This window comes from Heptranchias perlo, chromosome 17 (genome assembly GCF_035084215.1).
Source record: "Heptranchias perlo isolate sHepPer1 chromosome 17, sHepPer1.hap1, whole genome shotgun sequence".
Classification (NCBI taxonomy): domain Eukaryota; kingdom Metazoa; phylum Chordata; class Chondrichthyes; order Hexanchiformes; family Hexanchidae; genus Heptranchias; species Heptranchias perlo.
The window spans coordinates 39,368,483-39,391,372 of NC_090341.1; the positions used below are offsets into that span (position 1 = coordinate 39,368,483).

At 44.7% G+C, this 22,890-nt stretch overlaps 1 protein-coding gene and 1 long non-coding RNA gene across 5 annotated transcripts in view; one reads left to right on the forward strand and one right to left on the reverse strand.

Moving 5' to 3' along the window:
- The window catches only part of LOC137334262 (uncharacterized), a 65,150-nt gene that overhangs the window by 41,420 nt on the left and 840 nt on the right, over positions 1–22,890 (forward strand). The window lies entirely within an intron of this gene.
- LOC137334260 (contactin-4-like) overlaps positions 1–22,890 on the reverse strand; it is a 1,825,202-nt gene that overhangs the window by 1,443 nt on the left and 1,800,869 nt on the right. The gene's annotated exons all lie outside the window — the stretch shown is intronic.

Below are 22,890 nucleotides of genomic sequence, written 5' to 3' on the forward strand. Positions count from 1 at the left end.
TCCTATGAATTGAACGCATGCCTGAGAGATGAGGAAAAGTGGCTAAACCACCCATCACACAATCTTTAAAGTAAAATTTTAAAAATGGTTTAAGTTGTTTCAGTGCACAAAAAAGCTCTTGGAACTTTTTTTAAAAATTGTAATATACTAACAAAATGTATCAACTCAGTGCTTAATAAACTCCATATAAATGTTGAGCATCATTTGTTGGGTCTGATACATCAGTTCAGATTTATTGCTGAATGACTGATTCAGACACGGTAGCTTTTAATTTTCAACGGTGGTGGAAAATGGGTGGAAGCCAATTGGCCACCTGTCATACATCCCATCTGATTTTCCTTTCCAATCAAGTCAACGGAAAGGTATATCGAACAGCCTTTATAACAAGTAGCCAATCCACTAATGCCCACTTTCCGCCACCGCTGAAAGTTAAAATCTATACTGTTTACAAACCCAGGATTATCTAATGAAGAAAAGATAGTTACAAGATAAAGGCATCAAAACAAACATACAACAGGGTTATTTTCCCAGAGGAGAATAATTCCTCAGAAATGTGTTAAGATTACTGATATTCTGCAATAATCTAATCAAAGCATTAAAAGGATGAGCTATAAAATGGTTTCGGTAGCAGTACCATAATGGCTCACAATCCTATACATACACAGTTTAATTATTTATGTTTTGGAGCACAAACAAGGTCACACTATCACAATCTAATTCCATCTAAACGACACTATCTTTTCATCCACAGCTTTGACAATTTCCGTTCCACCAGTTAATTGAGTTCATCTGTACCAGCAATGAAAAAAAAAGTTCAGTATCTCAGGAACTCACTCATTGCTCATTTCAAGAATTAGTGTACTCTAAGTGTATTGTTCATGTGGATTCTGGCTTTTAAAAAGAGGACTCAGTACTGTATGAATTAAGTTTTAAAAATAGATATGAAGATATTTTTAATCTAAATGCATTAATTAATTTATTCCCATAAACATAAAATAACTTGATAACAAACATTCTACATGACTGGACTGTAGAACCTGGTGTGCTTATCTACACAAGCAGAACAATACTCTTTGGTTGTTCTTGGTATTTCAATGTTACATGTACAATACCAACTGGCATTAGCCACTTCTTGTTTTCACAAGATCACAAGGGTAATTCTGGATGAGGAAGGCCATTCTTTCCATTCGATTCATCCATCTAGAGAGATCCTAACACCTAGCCCCCATTGTAGCATCCAATTGATCTAAATGATTCCAGAGGTTCATGCTCCATCTCCAGTCTATTCCACATGTTGATCACTCTTTGTGTGAAGAAGAACTTTCTGATATCAGTCCTAAAATTATCTTTAAGTAGAATAGATTTAACCTGTGTCCTCTTGTTCTACTCCTGCAGTTTAATTTTAAGTACTATTCTGGGCTAACTTTTTCTCAACCCTTAACAGTTTTATTTGCATCTATAAGACCATCTCTCTTTTATCAAGGTAGTAGTTAGAATCATTTTACTATTATAGCGTTAAGTAACGAAAGAGATAATCCTCAACTGATTGAACAATTATACTATTCAATGTTATTCAATCCATCTTTCCTGCAATTCCATGTTTGAATCCCTGCCACAGTACTGGAACGGCCCTTATCAAAGTCACAAATGATATCCTATGTGACTGTGACCATGGTAAACTATCCCTCTTCATCCTTCTCGACCTGTCTGCAGCCTTTAATACGGTCGACCACACCATCCTCCTCCAACGCCTCTGCTCCGATGTCCAGCTGGGTGGGACTGCGCTCGCCTGATTCCATTCTTATCTATCCAGTTATAGCCTGAGAATCACCTGCAATGGCTTCTCTTCCCGCTGCTGCACCGTTACCTCTGGAGTCCCCCAAGAATCGATCCTTGGCCCCCTCTTATTTCTCAACTACATGCTGCCCCTCGGCAACGTCATCTGAAAACACGACGTCAGGTTCTACATGTACGCTGATGACACCCAGCTCTACCTCACCACCACCTCCCTCGACCGCCTCTGATTTGTCACATTGCTTGTCCGACATTCAGTCCTGGATGAGCAAAAATTTCCTCCAACTAAATATGGGAAGACGGAAGCCATTGTCTTCGGTCCCCGACACAAACTCTGTTCCCTAGCCACCAACTCCATCCCTCTCCCTATCCACTGTCTGAGGTTGAACTAGACCATTCGCAACTTTGGCTTCTTATTTGACCCTGAGATAAGCTTCCGACCACATATTCATTCCATCATCAAGTCGCCTCCATAACATCGCCCGTCTCTCCCCCTCCCTGAGCTCATCTGCTGTTGAAACCCTCATCCATGCCTTCGTTACCTCTAGACTTGACTATTCCAATGCTCTCCTGGCCGGCCTCCCATCTTCCACCCTCCATAAACGTGAACTCATCCAAAACTAACAGGAAGCAGAAAGTAGTGGTTAACGGTTGTTTTTCGGACTGGAGGGAGATGTACAGTGGTGTTCCCCAGGGGTTGGTGCTGGGACCACTGCTTTTCTTGATATATATTAATGACTTGGACTTGAATGTACAGGGCACAATTTCCAAATTTGCAGATGACACAAAACCTGGAAGGGTAGTAAATAGTGAGGAGGATAGTGATAGACTTCAAGAGGCTATAGACAGGCTGGTGAAATGGGTGGACACGTAGCAGAGGAAATTTAACGTAGGAAAATGCAAAGTGACACATTTCGGTAGGAAGAACGAGGAGAGGCAATATAAACCAAAGGGCACAATTCTAAAAGGGATACAGGAACAGAGAGATCGGGGCGTATATGTGCACAACGTGGCGGGGCAGGTTGAGAAAGTGGTTAAAAAAACATACATGATCCTGAGCTTTATAAATAGAGGCATAGAGTACTAAAGCAAGGAAGTCATGATGAACCTTTATAAAACACTGGGTTCAACCACAACTGGAGTATTGTGTCAAGTTCTGGGCACCACACTTTAGGAAAGATGTGAAGGCCTCTGAGAGAGTGCAGAAAAGATTTACTAGAATGATTCCAGGGATGAGGGACTTTAGTTCCATGGATAGACTGGAGGAGCTGGGGTTGTTCTCCTTGGAACAGAGAAGATTGAGAGGAGATTTGATAGAGATATTTAAAATCAAGCAGGTTCTAGACAGAATAGATAGAGGGAAACTGTTCCTATTGGCGGAAGGGTCATGAACCAGAGGACATAGATTTAAGGTGATTGGCAAAAGAACCAAAGCTGACATGAAGAAAAAAACTTTTATGCAGTGAGTGGTTATGATCTGTAATGCACTGCCAGGGCGGTGGGGGGGGGGGGGGGGGTGGTGAGCGGGGGGACAGTGGTGGAGGCAGATTCAATCGTGGCTTTTAAAAGGGAACTCGATAAGTGCTTGAAAGGAAAAAAATTGCAGGCTATAGGGATAGGGCGGGGGAGTGGGACTAGCTGGATTGCTCTTGCATAGAGCCAGCACGGACTCGATGGGCCGAATGGCCTCCTTCTGCAACTTTTCCATGATTCTAACTCTGCTGCCCGTGTCCTAACTCGCACCAAGTCCTGTTCACCCGTCACCCTTATACTTGCAATCTATTCTGGCTCCATAAACTTAAACCAGTGCTAGTTAACAGTACATATGCAGCATTTTGTGACATTAAGGGCTCTATTTTAGCACCCGCGATCGGGTGCGTTCCTGGCGAGGGGGCACCGAAAATTGGGGAATCCCGGAGCGGGTCGGGAGCCCGGCTCCAACCCGCCCACTTCAGGGTTTCCCACTGACACGCCGATGTGCGCGCGCAGCCCCCGCATGTGGGACTCCCGCAGGCAATTAAAGCCGGTGGGATGCCACTTAAGAGTATTTGCATTGCTATTTCAGGTCATTATCAGACCTGATTAAGGGAATATTTCAGGAGGGGTGGGATTTTAGAAACAACTGGGACTGTTTCCCATACTGGGGGAAACACTCCCAGTTGAAATGGACGTGTTGCAGCTATCAGCCTGTGGCAGCTGCAAAGGTCCATTTGACAGGTGTGGGGGGAGACACTCACTCATTGCAGGAGGCCACTCTGTCACTTGGGACTAAGTTTGGCCTCCACCACCCTCCTCCTGACAATCAAAATTACCAACTTGCACACTTACCTCGGGGTCCAGAGACATTTAGCTAACTTGCGAACCCCCTCAGACGTTCATCTTCCAGATGGGGGCTGCCGTAGCTGCAGTCATGACTTCCTCGGAGGGCGAACTGCATCACCAGCCTCGCCGGCCAAGCCATTCACCTCTGACACGTGGAGCTCCACAACAGAGTGCTGTGACACATCCACCTGCACATCAGGAGGGAGGGCAACCGCAGAGAGAGATGCGTTGCAGGGGGCACTACCCTCGCCACAAGGTCCACAGACCGAGGCTCAGCTTCCTGGACCTCTCTGAGCAGCAGTGCACATGGAGGCTCAGAGTCACTCGACATGTAGTCGTGGACATCTGCAGCCTCCTTCATGCTGATCTGCTCCCGGCTGGCCCGAACACCTTCTTCTTACCTGTCGCTGTCAAAGTCACCACTGCCCTCAACAACTTCTCCTCCGCATCCTTCCAGGGTGCCACCGGGGACATCGCCGACGTCTCTCAGTCGTCTGCACAAAAGAGCCTTGCAAATACACCTACACCCACTTTGCAGTGACACAATGGGTGGCATCAGGTGTGGGTCTTCATTGTGATCCTCAGGAAAGGGTATTATTGCACAAACCAGACAAGATTCGCAAAGACGTGGCAGTAGTGGTGCCAATATAATATGTGATGTGAGTTGGTCAGAAATTAAATAGAAGTAAAAAACATGACAAACCCTCAAACACCCTTGTGCATCCCCTTCATGTGCACAACACGTTTGCCTTACGCTTCCTACTGCACATATGTGATGCATGCCCTGTGGCTGCAGCACAGGTAGTGGCAGGTTGAGTGAGGTTGACCGTGAAAGAGATGCATCAGAGGGTGAGAGTATGAGATAGAGCCATGAGATTGTATGAGGATTGGGTTGAGTGGTAGTGGCGGGATGAGTACTGGCGAGGTGAGTAAGTGCAGGTAAGATGAGGATGAGGTTTGAGTGGGTGTAAGGGGTGATGTGAAAGAGTAGTGTTGGCAGTGCAGAAGGAGATGTGGGGTGGGGGCGGTGATGTGGCAGACGGAGTGCAGGGGAATGAGTAAGTGTACTCACTTTGGCTGACCTACTTAGGTCATTGCAGCACCTCCTGCACTGCATGCAGGTGCGCGATATGTTGGTGGTGCAGGTGACCTCCTCTGCCACCTCGAGCCAGGCCTTCCTGGTGGCAGAGGCAGGCCGCTTCCTCCCGCCCGCCGGGGGAAAGATCTCTGTCCTCCCCCTCCTCCTCACCCCATCTAATGATACCTGGAGTGAGGCATCATTAAACCTGGGAGCAGCCTTCCCCCTGGGCTGCTCCATGCTGTAATTTTTCCTATTTCTTGCAGCATCAGTCAGTGGAGGACTGCCCCTTTAAATAGGGCTCCTCCAGCTGACAGACCTTACTGCGCATGCGCAGCCCGCCCGACGCACAGATAAGCAGTGGGGAACCCGGAAGACCAGGTAAGTGGATCCAATTAGGCTGCGATCACGCGCGGGGCAGACTGATTTCACCGGGTGCGTTACCCACGCGCCCAATAGCTCCACCCGCCGCGAACCCGCAGCCCTGGTAACATCGAGCCCTAAATGTGTAAAGTTAGATGAATTTTCCTTTGGTATGGCTTTCTTTAATCTTTGAATTTAGTTCATCTTCCACATGCCAATTCATAAAGGAATGAGGAAGAATAGAAACCCTGCAGTAAACAGAGGGTAGTAATCTAATCAAAAAGTTCAGCTGATGGAATGAACTCCAAGAGTTTAAAATCGTCACTGGCATCCTGAAATTAGATTACAGCCTTCAAATCATCAGCCAGCAATCTGCTCGTTGCCTGTGCTGCTCAGTAACTAGTCACTGGATCTGCGTGAACAGGGCAGGGCAATTCACCTGAGGTCGGACCGTTGCTCAACCCTTCCACCAGAAGGCCCAGCTAAGACTGGGAACTTGCATGATGCAGAAACTTGTGATCTGAACCCCTTCCATGGAGGTATATACATGTTTAATTCACAACTGAATTACAACAGATATTGAAATTAATTCCTCATCTCAAATGCACAACTGAGAACTAAATGATGTTCTTCAGTAACATCCATTGAGCTTTTTAAAGGAGTTGCACACAATACTACAATGCACAACTTAGTACCACAGACATTTCAGAAAGATGATTCTCTAGTGTGCTTAGCTACAGTTGTTTTGAGATAATTTTAAACCAAATCAAAATTCATTGTTAACAATATGAGAGATAATTTCTTACAAGGAAGTTTGATGCTCAACATTCTTCATGTAAGAAATTTCAGAAAACTGGTAACTGGTACATTTCATATAAAATATATTTACATAACACTGAGCTACAAATGACTGAAATGAAACTTCAGTGGCTTCGCTGGAGATGGAATTCACCCACGAAGACCTTTTGTTTCTGAACAATGGTCACCTCACCAAGGCAACAGCCACACAATTTTGCCTGTGTACTCAGTCGTTCATTTACTTCTTCCAGTACACAGCTCTAATGAACATAATTAACTTCCTAATATACGCTGACTGGATGCCAGACAGACACAAAGATTACTACTTTAATAGACTGCATCATGGCGAGTGAGTTCTGAAACAGTTAAAAAAAAGTTTGTCTAATCATTAAAAGTGAAATGCAAGAAAACCCAAGAACAGGAAATGAACACAGCTATACTGGGAAATCTAGGAGTTCAAACAGCTGAGTGCTTGACTCCCAACCAAAAGGTCATGAGTTTGAGTCCCAGAGCTGCCTATCACTCAGCTCCACCTGCCTCACTTGTTTGTCAGTCTGGGACAGATCACGAGACATAGAAATGAGGCATCCCATCTCAGGAGAGTGAAAAAGAGACCTCATTCAGATGTCTACATCCCAGACCATCTTGCTGTCCCAGCTGCAGAAGGGTGCATAGGGCTGGCAGGTCTGTAAGGGGAGAAATACAAGAGGTCGACACTAAACAGTGTAGGTTTTATGTACAAACCGTTTGGTTTATGGGCTGCTCCTCAATAATTTATGCCAGTAGTCAAAATAAATACAATAATTGGAAGACGTTCTGTTTATTTAAACTTTTTGGGTCATGTAGAATACAGATTTTCTTTTCACATTAAAAAAATGTACAGCAGAGGAAAACTTTGGGAAATCAATTCAACTGTAACAATGTACATTCTTAAGGAGCTACCACATAATCAGCTTTCACTGACAGCACAAAATCAGTGAATTTTTATGTCAACTAAGTGGAATGAAAAGGCACTAGGGTCTTCTGTAAAAGTCTTGTTAAAAATCTTGAAGCACTCTTGGCACCATCTGATGGAGAATTAAAGATGCCCTCTAACATCTGGGTATCTTTATGAGGTCTTTAGGCCCCAGTGTCTTGACCACCTTCAAGGCACTGACTGAAACTTCAGTTCCAATTGCTAGTCCTGAGATTTTTCTTCCTGCCACTACTATTATATGTAAAAAAGTTTCAACTATCACTTATTATACTGACGCACATTCGGGGGAGGCACCAGGAGAAAAATTTTAAAAATCTATAAAGGCAGCAGCTCTGATTGCAATTGTGGTCGTTAGGAATCCTACATTCCAGATCCTCGTGTCTGCTTTCATTGTAAAGGCAAATTTCCTCTTAAGGAAAATCCTGAAGGAGCATACTGGCAGATATTGGCTTTTACCTCCTACACAGGTCCCTCCGATCTAACACTGGTCTCGGTTGAAGTTAGTGATATTATGAGTTGGGTCAGGCATTGAGAAAGGCCTCCATTTTCTAAATCTGAGAAGGAAGAGGAGAAGGATAGAGTGGTCTTCACCTCTCCACTTCCATCAGCTCAAATGCCTGCAGTACAGCAAAACCAGGTACTATTGCCGTAAGCCATATTACAATCAGCATTACGTCCTGAACCTGGTGCAGCTTCTTTTGTCCTCAAGTTTTCGACAATTCATCAACTGCCTCTCGCAAACCACGTGAACTCCCCCAAACTGTTGTGGGAACACCAAGGTCAGTTTTACTCAACTGTGGTCAAGGATGAAAATAATCCAGTAGCAATAAGCATGATCATCTGACATGAATTTCTCTGCAATATTCCACATATAATGTATGGCAAAAGCACTGTGAACTGGTAAAAGTCCAAAAAGCTGAAGATTGGGGATAAGATTGTATGCACAAAGCACCCTACATATGAGGATGGTTGCTTATCACTGGGTGAGGTTCATCCAGACTAATGTTCGGAACGGGCAATCACATACCTCTGTCAGGGACACCTCACTTGCCCTTTTGGATGACATTATGCAGAATATCCAGTTGTTGCAACAATCTGCAATTTGTGTCCTTGAGGTGGGGTTTTATCAGCAGCCCAGGGTATTTTGCTCTACCTGATTGTCTGAAGTGAACTACCAGCACAAGTTACTTTCATTTGGCTTGAGTTGGAACAATCAAAACATTCATATAAAGCATCATTTTGATTTGCCAGCTCAAGGTAACAAGTACAGTGACACATCTGAGTTTCAGGCTGGCCTAAAATTAAAACAGACTTATTTTTGTTCTCAGACCATTTTAAACTTTTGGACAGTGGCAATAAAGTAACTACTTGGAGTGGTGCTCAGCTCCCTGCACTACTGACCAGTTCGGGGTGATTTTCATCTTTCTACTGTCCCATTTTTAGCATGAATGGGATGGTGGCGAGTTGAGAATAATAAACGTAAACTTGCTGCTGATTTCCCACCCAAGGCCTGTCCAATGTGATTTTCAAGTAGGCCTCACTCTAGGTGACTGGCACTCCCACCGGAAACAAGCTGGAGTCTCATTATTCCATACAAATCAGGGGTCTATGATGTCTTTAGGACCCAATGCTATTTTCATCATCACCAGCAAGGTGCTTGCTCAGCGGTAAACCTGCCCACTATTCATTAACTTTACAGGGTAGGAAATGGCCAGGTCCAGTGTAAGTTAAAGGGATCATTAGAAGCAGGTCTGGGAATTTGGCAGTATTTAACCTTCAGAATTACCTGACTAGCCCTCGATGCTCCTTCTGCAAAGTCTTGAGGCCCTTAAATTATACCCTCGTCACCCACCAGCCAACCCCCCCCATCCATGATCTGTTCAGTCCTCTCCTTTAAGGTGCAGCTGCATTCCCATGCTTAGTGGCTGCTCTGTTAGATTTCCCACCCTCTCAAAATGGCAAGCAGCCCGTCAGGGCTTACGTCAGGCGGGCAACTCGACAACTACATTTAAATGAGGCCCAACCATCAAAATGGTTCGGGCTTCTTGCCGACAACATTGGGCGGGCATTTCAATGGCTCCGCCAATGCCCACCCAATGTACACCAAAAACTAAAATTAGGACCATTGTCTTGCTGCCAATGCCAGCTCTAAAATTGTAGCATAGTTTGACCTGGTTGCTACAATCCAGTCAAACTACAATGTTGCCCCTCAGCTTGTGCCTTTTAGCATACCGGGCAACTGAACTAATATGGGTCCGAGGTTACTGTCAAGTGGGAGGATTTCCAAGGGTGAATGTTATTTAAACTTAAAATAAATTTTAAAAATGAAAATATTTAGATCATAAATTCACTAATTAAAAATCAAAGTATTTAGAAAATAAATTTGCCAATTAAAATAAAACTTAAAACAGTAAGAAGAGAGAGAATAGCAAGAAGAAAGGGGAAGATAGGAAGAGTGGAAGGAATATTTTTACTCCTTTCTAATTTTATTTCAAATTATATTATTTCAAACTGTATAGCATTTGTGACTGGCACTAGTAATATGAAGTGATTTTCAGTGTCACTATATTTAAGAAGAAATATTTTTTAAAATGTCAGAGTCTGTACATGGTTTCTTGGAGTGGGTGCTTGACTGTGGCTTGATATAATTTTTCTGTTGATGAAGAATGAATAAGAGGAAGAAGGTTGAACAATATTGAAGGTAGATAATCCAAGTAAATCTTGATTACAGTATATGCTCCACACGCAAAGCCCTGCAATCAAACTTCTCTTTACTTTCTGACTTGGAGAGTTTTTTTATTCATTCTCTGGATGTGGGCATCACTGGCATCCCTAAGGGCAGTTAAGAGTCATTCACATTGGTGTGGGACTGGAGTCACACATATACCAGACCGGGTAGGAAGGCAGGTTTCCTTCCATAAAGTACATTAGTGAACCAATTAGATTCTTACAACAATCCGACAGGTAACAGTTTTTTATTTCCAGATTTTTTAAACTGAATTCAAATTTTCAAACTGCAAAGATGGGATTTGAATGCACGTTCTCTGGAATATTAGTCCAGTAACACGATCACTACACTGACATACCCGCATCGATATGGATTATGGAGATTTATAATTTTTGTTTGTGTTTACTTTAGCCACGCTATGAAAGACCTGATGTGTGAATGTAAGACATGACCTTACTTGCAGCGTGGGTTATGGAAGTGGCTCGAAAGTCGACTGAGGATAAAAAGACTGAAAGGGGCAGTGACCCTTAAATCCTCACTGCTTGGATTCATTGTATGTGGAATCAAATTTTAAGGAGCACCCCACGCTAAACCTAGCATCTTTTCCAAGATACTTTTATCCTGAAGAAAATATAACACCATAGATATAAATAAAACCTGGTGACAGTTCTTCTGATGGTTCAGCAAGTTTGTGCATTCAGTTGCTGAGGCATACAGGCCAGATGTGCCCCAGGTTAGATCTCTGGTCTGTGCAGGCTAAGTTGATTTCAGCTGAGACAGTGTTAAGGGCACTAAATTGGTCTCAATGCCCTTGAGTTTGGAAGGAAGAAAAGAAAATAGCCAGGTTTGTCACTACTGATTGCTACCCAGGGACCCCTGCTGGAGTGCACATGGTGGGTGAGGATAGGGTCAGGCTTCGCTGTAATGCATCATTGCACAGTCTGCCAACTGTCCTTGTCATGGCCCACACATAAATAGCCACTTGAGTGAGGTACAGGAGGGCACTGGCGCCTTACTCACTGTGGAACCTGACTTAGCAAGGAGTCAATGCTTTCAGGAGCGAATGAAAGAAAATTAGAGAGAGAAAAAAAACATAAATCGGAATAATTATTCCAGTGAATTAGTGATACAGGCAGAAGCATACTTCTGAAAAAAAATAGATTTGAAAGTGTCACAGACCTAATATCCTATTTTAAAGAATATATCTTAAAGTTGATCATGAAACTATTTCTCCGAAGTTGTCAACTTTGATTACCCGTGCTGATGTACTGATGCTAATATACTTAAATGATTCATGGTTCATCTGTGTCTACAAAATAAAAGTGGTAATTTGTCTACATACTTTGGAAAATGTAAACATGCAATATTCATAAAAGGGACTTTCTGTGCAAATTTATTTCAGAGAAAGGGAAGATGCAAATTTAAAACAAAATCTATTTCTCTGTTGCCCTTGTTTCATATGAGACACTGAAACAATCCCCAAAATATATCAGTTTATATATACATATATGCTCAAGAAAGTTCCACATGCACATCTGATCAGCTGCAGAGACACAGCAATCTGCCAGCTGATCTAATCTGTCAGTTGAGGATCAAAGCTCTGTCTGACCCCCAGTGTCTCTTTCTCACTGACTGTGGTTGCCCTATTTTTTTATGCACGGCAGGAGTGTGCTCAACAGACAGAGAATGACGCAAGAAGACACAGCTGATCATGCGTGCTGATTTGCTCGCCCTGAATTAGCAACTGACACATAACCAAGGCTCGCTTTAAAATGGCATGCTGGCCTTGCAATGAGGAAAAATGACATTCCTTGCGAACTCCACAATTTTTAATGAGCACCAGCTTTACTTTTTAAAAAATCAATTAATACTCTTGGTTGGGCAAAGAAAGTCAGAAATTTGTTAATAAAACACAAAGACTTGCAAGACTCCTCATGACTCAATTGATTCATAATTTAAAAAAAATAAAAGCTGAATACTCCTTGCACCAATGCTGATACAACACGAATGTGCCGCAGTCATCAATATAGCTGTGGCGGAACAGAATTCTGGAGCAGACTACAGATGCTTGTTCCAGGAATGCAGCTGCCCCAAAAACTCCCTAAAATGCTGATAATGCCCCTCAACAATCGTTGCCTTGTACAATGACCAGATAAAAACGGAATAAATCCAGATTGCTATTTTGTCCAGCATTGCTTTTATCGACTTCCAAGAAGAATAGCCTGATGCAATGGGGGATTTGATGGAAACTTTTAAACCAGGCTGTGAGCAGCGTTGTTGTCGACAACGCAAGTGTAATCTCAATCAGAATTTGAACCTACGACCCTGTGCACAGCTTGCTTACAAAATTTGATTTCTAGCCACCAGGCTGTCTATGTTGCTGTGAGAGAAAGCTTTTTCTTTGTGCTTTGTTCCGATTGTGCGAACCAAACTGGAAACACGAGTAGCTTGTAATTACAATATGACCACTATGGTTAGTCAAAATAAAATAAAAACGTTTACTGGTATATTCAGAGCATTGCAGCATTACACAAACATGCCCACAGTGCCCAAATAATCATTGATCACACCATTAAACTTTAGCAAAGCCTGGACAGAAATACCCATTTTTCGAAATGCGAAGAGGTATCTTGTTAAGCGTCCCGTGCAGGGAAGAGTGAGATGCTGCTTTTACTTTAAATATGGGTAAAACGATTGACGGACAAAATACATTTCTCCAAATTTGTATTGATATTAAGTTCACATAGTACTAAGAACAACCTTATTTTAATGGCATTACGTTAATAAAGTATAATTAGATTGCTGTAAAGAAAACAATTGAAATCATGGCTATTCCTCAGTGTACAAAGAAACAGTATTGTGCTATATTTTATTACTATGAATATATAATTAGACAATATAAGGAACAAGGCAATTAATCTTATTTGGAATGCAAATAGTGATAATTCGAAAAATATCCTAGTTAATCAAAAACTTCAAAATGTTATAATATTTGTGTATTATGTTAATAAATTAACCCTGTAAATGACTAAATTCTGCAAAGGTGTATTTAGCTTTGGATGGTTAGGTTTGAGACTTGTAAAGAGGCAGTGAGTATGATGTTCTGCGCCCTCTCACACCGATTCTCTCTCCTCAGACCTGGCCACTTCCTTACACCCAACCTACTGCGGCAACGTTTTGTGTTCGTCCTAAACAACAACCCCTAAGTGGAATGCAAGAAAACAAATAGAAAAGTAATTGCTATTTAAATAGACTGAGGATCTGTCTCTCTAATTGATCATTTGATACGTGATAGTTGACGATCTTAAACTGGTCCATAAGTGAGATGGTATGTGATAACATGCTACTGTTTCTCCGTACTACAGATGAAAGCTGATAAAATAAAGGGAGGAATACATACTGCAGGGTGTAGGGAACAAATCTTAACTAAAATAACAAAATCATAGTTGTTTCAATGTGTTTAAGAATGATGTTTATTAATTTGTCTGTGGTTTGTAAACGCACAAACAAACCAGAGCTGGAGGTGCCAAAGTTGGAGGTTTAAAATCACTGTGTTGGTGCAATGTCTAATGTTTGGGAGCATGTTACAAATCAGTTTTTGCCTCCAGGATACAGACATTCGCATTTCCAGAAAGAAGCCAAGATAAAAGAAGAAAGAGCAGAGCTCCTCCTTGGAGATTAAAACTAAAGTTGCTCTCGGCAAGATTGCGGTTTGCTCTTCTCCTTAAGGTGTCCAGCTCACTGCCTGTATGATTAGTTAGTCAAGCAGCTTTAGCGATAATGATAAACGGCTTATTGCAGTTCAAAACTGAATGGATGTAATGAGTAGCAACAGATTAGCTTTAATTTAATTTGTTTTGCTGTTTTCTTATGGAATTCAAAACATGCAGTTGAGCAACATCTCCACTATGTGTGGGGTTCATCAAAAAAACAGAACACTGCTGTTTTATATTTATTCGGAAGAAAAATACATTTAACTGCTGTTCTTGTTTTGTGCGTGACTAGTAAAACTATATTTATATATGGGTTTGACAAAAACTTGGCTCATGGGTGGTGATATTTTGCACGTTACAGAAGCCTGGCAATAATTTCTACCATTGGCCCCGCCCAAACTATCATGGCCCTCATCACCAAATCACACCTTGGTCTCTCCGTCTACTCCGCCGTTACCTTCTCCTCCTTTGAGCACCTCACCTTCTTTCACCCCCTCACCTCTCCTTTAAAATCCTTGTTCTCTATCGTCCCTCCAAGCCCCAGAGTTTCAAATGAGGATATCCTTCCTGTCTGCCCTTAGACTTTGCACTCCCATCCTCGGTGATTTGAATCTGAATGTCAGCTCCCCTTGCCCTCCCTCTTCTGATTTCACTGTCGTCCTGTCCTCCCTTAACCTCGTCATAAAATCTCTCTTATCCATATTCACGGCCACCCCCTCAACATTGTCATCTCAAGTAGCTTCTCTATTCCCATCGTCTTAGTCACGGACAAGGCCACCTCCAACCACTTCCTGGTATCCCTCACCACCCATGTCTCCCTATCCTTTTCCAACCCTACTTCCTTCTGTGTCCGCCCATGGAATAAACTCTTCTGAAGTTGTATTTTCAAACTCCCAACTGTCTAGTCTTTGGCCCTCTATTTGTCAGAATACTTATGCAGCTGTCAAATTGCTCACCCACTTCTCTCCTTCAGCTTTGATGTCCTTATCTCCAGTAAAACCCATGCTCTCTCACACCCCAGGTTGTTCCCCCTGGTAAGGCCCCCATCTTCACTTCATCAAGCAGATTTGAGTATACCTGGCACTCAGCTGATTTAGCCATCTATCACCATATCTGGCTGGACCACATCAAGTACAAATCGGGCCGTGCTTTCCTCTGCCAAAACTGCTCACTACTCCAGGATCATCCTGGAGAGCAAAGATAACCCCAGTTTCATTTCTCCACTACCAAATGTCACCTGAAACCCCTTTTCCCAGCCCTCGCCAACAACAAATGTGAGGAGCTCATGTACTTCTTTATCACTTCCTTTCCTGGCCCCCATGGCAGCTGATATTATCTTTGGTCCCTGCCACAAATTCTGTACCCTTGCCACCAATTCCATATCCCTCCCCAGCCACCATCTCAGGTTGAAGCAGACTGTTTGCAACCCTGCCGAGCTATTTGACCTTCATCTGAGTTTCTGACTCCAAGGGAGTAATTTTAACCCCCAAGAACAGGGTTGGGGGCAGGTGGGTAGTGAAAATAATAAGATTTCGGAGCGGGACCACATCCCAGTTCCAAAGTGCTCACCTCCATGTTTCACCCAGGCTCGTTTGGATGCACGCACGTGCACAGACAATTGGAAGTCCCGCCAGCACTTAAAGCCAGCAGGCCAACATTTAAAGGGCCAATTAATGCTGTTGAAGCACTTGAGGGGATTGAATTTTTGTGTATTCAGCCAGACAAACGATTTTAACTTTCCTTGAATGTGTCTCCCGTGGCCTCTGAAACACGGCACGGAAATGAAGGCAAGTTGCAGCCGACCCTCATTTGGACCTTTAAACCAGTGATTGACACGTGGGAATAACAGGTGATTTTTGCAGCTGGCCACTCAATTCTCTCAGACAAACGTTTGGCTGGGAGTTCTTTGTGTTTAGACTGAGATTTCTTTGTTCACACTGAGAATTCTTGTGTTCAGATATATTTACCTACGTTTTGGACCCCCTCAAACTGACAACGTCAGGATGGAGGGGCAATGGATCTATTCCACAGTACATCTGAGGAGAAGGCACATCACCATCCACGGCAGACACGGTGTGCAGTTCTGGGAGCCGCAAGTGCACGAGACACAGGTGCACCACAAGGACCTACATAGGAGCAGAGAGGGGACCAATGGAGGGGCCGAGGTCGTAGGAAGCACTAGCCATGTGAGAGGCAGAGCTTCCTGGATCTCCCAGAGAAGCAGTGCCTACGCAGGTTACGATTGAGTCGCCAGGTGGTCGCAGACATCTGCATGCTCCTTCATGCAGAGCTGCTGCCGGCTGGGCCCGGTGGCCATGCATTGCCCGTCGCAGTTAAAGTAACCACTGCTCTCAATTTCTTCCAGGGCGCCGCCGGTGACAGCTCCAGGGTATCTCAGTCATCTGCACATAAGTGAATATGACAGGTAACAGATGGCTTGTTTGCCAGGGCTTCCGACTACATCAGTTTCCCCCGCGATGGCATCGGCCAGACTGAGAGGGTTTCAGCTCTCTGGCTGGCTTCCCACGGGTGCAGGGCACAATTGATTGCACACACGTAGCAATACAAGGACCTCCACACGAGCCAGGACTGTTCATAAACCCAAAGTGATATCACTCCATCAATGCACAGCTGGTGTGCGACCACCGGAGGAGGTTTCTGCAGGTGTGTGCCAAATTCCTGGGCAGCTGCCATGATTTCTTTGTTTTGCACGAGTCCCCAACATCCCAGCTCTCTTCCACGCACAAGGCAGAATTAAGGGCTGGCTCCTTGGAGACAAGGGATAGCCCCTGCAGACATGGCTCATGACACTTGTGAGAAACCCCACCATGTCTGTCATTGAACAAGCATAAGAATGTTGAAGATGCGTTTCAGGTGCCTGGATAGATCTGGGGGAGCCCTTCAGTACTCACTAGTGAGGGTGTGCAGAATAATAGTGGTGTGTTGCGTCTTGCACAACATCACTCAGCAGAGATGGTTATAGGTGAAGGAGCTCGAATTTGCTCAAGAGGAATCCTCATATGGCAGCAACATTGAAGGAGATGAGGATGAGAAGGAGGACGAGGAGGAGGAGGAGGACAAAGAAGATGGGTAACCCCATCGCCAGAGCAGCAACGCACATGGCTGCCCATGATGCCAGGGATGGTCTCATATCTGACAGGTTCTCATAACGAGATCTGCAAACTGAAGATAGTGAACTGCTCAGGTCGCCTCAAAGAACCGCCACCAACATCACCAACACCAGCCCCCCACTCCGTTTGCACAAAACAGTCCTTCAACCACACATACACCCATTGTACACGCGCCCAATGGGTGACATCATGTCTTGCCGTTCATGATGAAGCCCGCGAAAGGGCAATTTCACAAAAGGGACTCAAGAATGGGCACGACGCGGCAGTGGTGGCGGGAATTACAACATTTAACGTGCATTTAACAAAAAACAAATATAAATGAAAAACATGACACTCCGTCAGACACCCTTGTGCAGACCCTTGGTGATTACAAAACCTTAGCCTTCCTCTTCCTAGCGCTTCTATGTGGTGTATTCCCTGTGGCTTCAGCAGAGGTAGAGGCAGGTTGCTCAGATTCATGCCCTGACTGATGAGATGCTCTCGGCCTACAACCTCTGGGTGTTGGAGCCCGTGAGGGCCCCGCAAAGATTGCACCTATGCAGACACGGAAATCGGGAGAGGAGGCAGCATTGTGGGTACTGGTTGAGGGTGCGGCAATGGGTATGACATGGGAGCGCTTTGATTGAGTCTCCACTTCTACGTCCTTTTTCGCCATCGTCCCTCTCCTAGGCTGGCGCACCATCACTCCCACCACTCTGCTGGACAGCAAGCAGGTGAGGACATGTGGCACTTTCTAAGGCCACGGATGAAGTTTATGTCTGCCTGTTTAAGGCGACAGATATATTGGTATCCAGAGTCCGCACAGCTGTTCTCATGGCCTTCATGGACTCATTAGAGAGCCATGCTTGGAGCTCAATGGAGGCTGCCACTCTCTCCATCAAAAACATTCCTGCATTTACCTGCATCACCAATCCACTAGCGATGGAGTTGGACTCCTCCATCCTATCCGCTATTGTGGAGAGTGTGTATGACACCTTTTCCACTACCTCGCAAAGGTGGAGCTGTACCTCAATATTTCTCACTCTCAATGATGTCCCCCCAGGTTCATCATCCGGGTCCAGCTGAGCAGAGCTTGGAGAGGAGTGCGCCCCCCACCGATGTGGACTATCCACAGCTGCCCCTGTCACTAGTATTTGCTCGTGCTCACTTGTGAATGTTGAATCACCAGGTGACAACCCAACTATCTGCCTAACAGGACCCACCCAAGTGCGAGTATCTGCGCTGGTGCATGGCTGGATGTGGTGTGAAGGTGTGCCCTCAGAGGAATTGAACTCCTCTGAGGAATCCCCTTCTTCCATGGCGTCTGCCTCCTCATCAATCCGTGAAGGCCCTGGAAGAGAACATAAAGCAACATTAAAAAACTATCGCAGAAATTAGTTTCCAATGAGCATACTGAGGTGTGCAACAGGTCAATCGTTGATAACATCAATTCCAGATGTGCATGCAGGATGTTAAAGTCCTGTCACCAGCCTTATGTGGGTTGCCAGTCTCGTCATCTCTGACAGCCAGGCATGCAACCATGCGACTTATGTCCATCGCCTCCTCCTCTGCATTTGTCAGGGATACTATTTGTGGTGGGCCCCCTCCAGTCCTACTCCCCACCCATGCATTTTGTGCTCTCTTCTCCTGCAAGGGGAGAAAGAACAGATGTGTGAGTGAGTGAAGGTGTCATGTTCACCCAATGGATGTATTGCTTTGGGTGAGGCTGAAGCAAAAGCATCAAAGGGTGACTATTAGACAGATTCATCTCATTGCATCAGGATTGGGGTGAGTGGGAGTGGTGGATTCACAAATGGGGAGTTGAGGAAGTGCACAGAAAGTGAAGGTAAGTTGATGATGAGACTTAAGTGGGTGTGAGGAGTGATGTGATGGAGTATGCTTGGCAAGGCAGAGTGAGAGGGGAGATAACATACACCACAGGATGTAGGTGAATCAGTAACTGTACTCACCTTTCCTGACCTGGTTAGGTCATTAAAACATTTCCTGTATTGCACCCATGACCTGGGCACTGTGCTCCTGCTGCTGATCTCCTCTGCCACCTCCAGCCACGCCTTCTTGGTGGCAGGAGCAGGGTGCTTCCTCCTATCAGCCAGGTAACGGACATCCCTCCTGCTTCCAACACCAGCCAGTTGAAACTCAAGGGAGGAGTCGCTGAAACGGACTGCTGCCTTCATCCTATGATGCTGCATTTTTGAATTTTCCTCCTTTCTCCTTCAAATTCCATTGTTCCAATGGCACTTTAAATACTCTAGTTCACAGCAGGTCACTCGGGTGCGCAATACGCCCGCTGCGCAGGTTGGAGACTCGAAACCCGCAAGTAAAATTGAGGGCCTTCAATTTAGTTGCGATCGCTCGAACGAACGAACAGAAAATCTTTCCGGATTTCCCACATGACGACTCACCCACCCGTTGACTCCCCGTCGCCATGTTAAAATCAAGCCCCATATCTTCTCTATCACAAAAACCACCTATTTACATTTCCGTAACATCGACCGGCTCAACTCTTGCCTCAGCCCATCTTCTGCCGAAACCCTCATCCTTTTTTTTTTATTCGTTCACGGGATGTGGGCGTCGCTGGCAAGGCCGGCATTTATTGCCCATCCCTAATTGCCCTTGAGAAGGTGGTGGTGAGCCGCCTTCTTGAACCGCTGCAGTCCGTGTGGTGACGGTTCTCCCACAATGCTGTTAGGAAGGGAGTTCCAGGATTTTGACCCAGCGACAATGAAGGAACGGCGATATATTTCCAAGTCGGGATGGTGTGTGACTTGGAGGGGAACGTGCAGGTGGTGTTGTTCCCATGCGCCTGCTGCCCTTGTCCTTCTAGGTGGTAGAGGTCGCGGGTTTGGGAGGTGCTGTCGAAGAAGCCTTGGCGAGTTGCTGCAGTGCATCCTGTGGATGGTGCACACTGCAGCCACAGTGCGCCGGTGGTGAAGGGAGTGAATGTTTAGGGTGGTGGATGGGGTGCCAATCAAGCGGGCTGCTTTATCTTGGATGGTGTCGAGCTTCTTGAGTGTTGTTGGGGCTGCACTCATCCAGGCAAGTGGAGAGTATTCCATCACACTCCTGACTTGTGCCTTGTAGATAGTGGAAAGGCTTTGGGGAGTCAGGAGGTGAGTCACTCGCCGCAGAATACCCAGCCTCTGTCACCTCCAGATTCGACTATTCTAATGCTCTATCTCTAGTAACACTGGCGACCACTCACCAACCCCATCATTCACCTTCTCCCTTGCGCTCAGCAGCCCAGAGACACCTATCTGAGGCTCGCACAGATAATTTTGATGAAGAATTAATGCTTGGTGTGACACAGAGCACAAAGATGCCAGAGGATGCAGATGTAGAAGTGGAATCTGATATAGTTGAGTGGAGGCATAAGACATGTCAGCCCCTGACTGCAGAACAAATGGATGATGATCTCAGGGGTCCTGTTATGGAGACAAATGCAAGCAAAACATATGAAGCTTCTGCATGGCCTCAACCAAAGTGTGCTGGGAAAGCTCTGTGACTAAAGGATATTTTTTGGCTCTTGCCAAGAGATTTAAAGATATTTCTGTTTTGTCAGGTTCATTCCCCCACTGATTGTGGTAATCAGAATACTGTTCCTAGTACCAGTGGAGAAGCTAGTGTTTGTTCTTCAGAGGTTGCTTCCCCTCATGGGCAGCAGCGCAGAGGAATATTCTGTAAGCTCCTCGAAGAAGCCCTCACCTTTGCGGAACCAGGCTGCCAATGAGCCCATGACAAAGCCAGCCTATTCCCTGTTAATTGTATGATTTATATCAATGAGTGTTAATTGTATTGAGGTGGTGGGTATCAACTGTATCCTTTTTATAGGAGAGCTTATCTCGGGTGGTGTGTGTGTGTAAGGGGAATCTCTGTGAATAAAGGCTTGGAAACAACTAAAGACCAGGCTCTAGTATTCTATCCTTCACCACATGGCTATCCAATTTTGACATTCCATGTTTATATGGTATGATAGGAGGCTATGTAAACAGCACGACAAGTTTACATAGGCAGTTTCCATTATAAATGCGGATGTACGAATTCGTAGTGGAAATATAAATACAAGGATGGAATGTATAACTTCAAAATTAAGACTGAATTATATCTGCATGCCCTAGTTCAATTATTGTTCAACCTTTAACCCTACTTCACCTGAAGACTGCACTTAGTCTTAATTCCCAATGTGCAATGCCACAGAAGATGGACTGGTACATTTAAAAAAGCTCGAGAGGTGTTGCACAAAGTGTACACAAAATGACAATTGTACTTCTTTGAGATCCAAATAATGAAAAAAGCTGAAAGCAGTTGGTTCCGATCTAATTAGATCAAGTGGGACAGTAGAAAATGAACTTTAAACGCATGAGTGACTTGTTGATTCCTACGATTACAGTTGTAGTAATAATAATATAATGACTTGAATTTAGCATTTTATCACATCTCCCATTGAAGTCCCAAAGCAGTCAAATACATGAATGGCTTTGAAGTACAGTCACTGTTGTTATGTAAGGGTACTTCTACACTGGTGATTTGGAACATAACTCTGGATTAGGCCTGCCTGCACAATTCAATGCTGCAACAGATTTTATGGATCCAACTGGCCTTTTTACATTTCTATTTTGTTCTATCTTATGAATTTCCTAGAGTTTAGACATCATGGGACCCTAGAGAATGTTCGAAGCCCTGGGTCTGCCAGATGAGCATAATCTGGATGAAATTTGGAGACAGGACCCAGTGATACAGCCCTCCTCTCCCCATTTCTGCCTGCTAAAATTTCCGGTTGATTTGGGTGCGAGTGCATAATGCACCCACCCACAAATGGATCGGCATGTACAAATGTGGGAATTATGTTATATGACGTAATTCTCACTTTTTGTATCCTAGGTGCAAGGGACGTTTGTGCCTTTCTGCTATCCAGCATCATGAAGGGCCTCAGGGGCAGCAGTTCAAATTTAAAAAGCTAGTTTCCTCGATGAGGTGGGCACCCCAGATGATCCTAACCTTGGAAAATGGAACAGGGCATCAATGTTGGGATGGAAATTCTGTTCACCCCAAGGCGTCACCCTAACCCCAGTAGTGTTTCCAGCTCCATGGTCATTTATGTATTGGGAGGTAGAGGTATCATGCCAATCTGGAACAGAAACTTGGCCTGCTGCAGCAGGAGACAGAGGTGACCAGCAAGCTGCCTGTTGAAGACATTATCCTGAAGAAGTCTTTCTCTCTGGATGATGAGCCTGTGCATGGCATTGCTCTAAGTGTGCTGGTAAAGGTCTCTTTTCTTTTTGCCTCAGTGCCCCACCACCAACCTTTGAACGCTGCATGCCAGGGCCTAACAATCGCCCTAGTGTCCAGCATTCAAGGACATGTTTGCCTCATTTGCATGAGGATTGTGTATGCCTGCTCAATAACAACAACTTGTATTTATATTCTGATGAAAGGTCTTCGACCTGAAACGTTAACTCTGTTTCTTTCTCCACAGATGCAGCCTGACTTGCTGAGCTTCTCCAGCATTTTCTGTTTTTATTTTGCATTTATATAGCATTTTTAACGTAGTAAAAAGTCCCAAAGTGCTTCACAGGAGCATTATTAAACAAAATTTCACACGAGCCACATAAGGAGGTGTTAGGACAGGTGACCAAGAACTTGGTTAAAGAGGTAGGTTTTAAGGAGCGTCTTAAAGGAGGAGAGAGAATTAGAGAGGCGGAGAGGTTTAGGTAGGGAATTCCGGAGCTTAGGGCCCAGGCAGCTGAAGACACGGCCACCAATATTGGAGCGATTAAAATTGGGGATGTGCAAAAGTCCAGAATTGGAAGAGCGTTGTAGGGTTGGAGGAGGTTACAGAGTGGGCACTGGTGAGTCTAGCCATCAGAAAACAGCGGGGAGGCCGAGGTGCAACAGAACACACCCAAGTAGCTTTCCACCTTTGTCTGCCTCAGATCTGCCAAAAGATTGGGGGGGAGGGGTGAGGGGAAGTGGAAATCCTAGATCTAAGA